The 2,190-nt window shown below is 38.4% G+C and overlaps 1 non-coding gene across 1 annotated transcript; it reads right to left on the minus strand.

Moving 5' to 3' along the window:
- Positions 1 to 1,024: 1,024 nt before the first annotated feature.
- On the minus strand, positions 1,025 to 1,131 carry LOC131762091 (U6 spliceosomal RNA). Its single transcript, XR_009337169.1, has one exon. It is a non-coding gene; the product is annotated as a U6 spliceosomal RNA (small nuclear RNA).
- Between the last annotated feature and the right edge of the window lie 1,059 nt (positions 1,132 to 2,190).

The raw sequence follows: 2,190 nt of genomic DNA on the forward strand, positions 1-2,190 counted from the left end.
CCAATGCAGGGGACATGGGTTTGTGCCCCGGGAAGATCCCACATGCCGCGGAGCGGCTGGGCCCGTGAGCCATGGCTGCTGAGCCTGAGCGTCCGGAGCCTATGCTCCGCAACGGGAGAGGCCACAACAGTGAGAGGCCCGCGTACCGCAAAAAACAAGTGGATATATGTATATAACGGATTCACTTTGCTGTACACCTGAAACCAACACAACATTGTAAATCAACTATACTCCAATAAAAATTAAAAAATACATTTGATGTGTCTGTTTCATGCCATAGACTGTGAGCTCCTTAAGGGTAAGGACTTGATTTGTATAGCTGTGTAGTCTCTCACCATCCCTTATAATTTACCGAATACAAGAAAGGCTTCAACAGGGGTTGGTGAGCTGAATGAATGAATGATTATTTATTGTCAAAATTACATAAGTTAATATGTATAAAGCCCTTAAAGAGTGCCCAAACCATAATTGGTGTTATGTAAGTATTTGCTACGACTATTTTTCTCCTGTGTCATTTCTTTCAATATTTCTTTCCAATTGGTTTTGTCATCCAAGTAGATCAAAGGAAAGAAACATGGCTTCACCTTACTTCATAAAACCTCCTCTAAGCACTTAGTTAACTTCTCACACATTCATCAAGCATTTGTGATCCCCACTATCCAAATTTCTGCTGATTTTCTTCCTAACCATGTGTGGTGGAGCCCTCTGAGTATATTCTAATACGCCATCCGTCTGTAGCATAGATGTATTTACTTTCTTTTCCCCACCAACATTCTCCAATCCCTCTCACTTTTCTAGCTTTTGCAATGGTGCTTTCCATCTCTCTTGAATCTCAGGGATTCTTTACAATAACATTAATCTTTATTGCAAAAGACGGCCACATTCTTTCGGTATGGATTTATCTTTGCGGATTTTGCCCCAGATAAATAAATAAAATGGAACACCACACTTCTGGAACTGAACATGGAAGTTTGTTTTTTCTTTTGTGAGGCTCAACATTTATTTATTTATTATTATTTCTTTTTAAAATATGGAACGCTTCACGAATTTGCATGTCATCCTTGAGCAGGGGCCATGCTAATCTCCTCTGTATCGTTCCAATTTTCGTATGTGTGCTGCCGAAGCAAGCACGAGGCTGAACATTTATTGATGAATCCATATTGTACTGACAGCAACTTCTTCAATAATTTCATGCGTTGTATAGCAGTTGGTAATAGTGCATGCATGTGGGCAAGGAGAACTATGCGAATATCAATAATAATTATGTTTGGTGTATGCAGATTCCACTAGGTATTCTCAGAAATTAATCTTCCAAATTACTTTTGCACAATTCAGGAAAATTGAAATGTGCATTTAAATAATTGTAGAAAAAATTTCAAGCAATCTCCTCTCGTTTAAGTTATCCAGTTAAGGTGCTGTTACAAACAAAAGGATCGTAGATATGTCAGACACAGCAGCCATACGGTCAAAACAGAATTATAGAGATCATGAGAGTTACGCTTTGTTTGTAGACAATTTACCAGGGATGACATTGTTTGGATTATTTTGTTTGGTTGGACAATTTATTACTAATATTCCTCAAAAGTCATTACTAAAAAGCATTATTTCACTTGTTCATGTGCTCATTTATCTATTCTTCATGTGTGAATATCTCCATTTATCAACCCATCCACCCATCAAGTGCATGTTTATTAAGCATGACTCTGCATCAGGGCCTGAGGTAAGTTAAATTATAGTAGAAAACCTTTTTGACTTGGGCCTCCAGCCTAATGTGGGCCACAAATTTACTTAGTTTGGGGTCTTTAAATTTCCTCCATGAGTTTAATATCAACTGTAACTTTGTATGAAAGCTAGATTTGGGGGGGGCAGTAATTAGTGCATTACATAGATAAAGTACATTTAGTGTCTTCTTTTGCTTTCATGTAGTTTTAAGTAATCAAATTATGACCAGGGATTTAAATGCTGAAGATGACCCTAGGTTTCTCTGACTTCCTTGATTACTTGACATAAGGTTCTCAGGGAGAAATATCATTGAATTAGTGGGTAAAGGATAGAAAGATACACTAGCCCTGCGCTCAAGAAGCTGCTGTCTCCTAGACATGGGGGACAAAGAACAATAAGCCAATTATCAATCCTTGTGATTAGAACACTGTAACCACAGACCAGGGACATTCTGAGGAGAGAGGGGTC

This window comes from Kogia breviceps, chromosome 8 (genome assembly GCF_026419965.1).
Source record: "Kogia breviceps isolate mKogBre1 chromosome 8, mKogBre1 haplotype 1, whole genome shotgun sequence".
Taxonomy (NCBI): Eukaryota; Metazoa; Chordata; class Mammalia; order Artiodactyla; family Physeteridae; genus Kogia; species Kogia breviceps.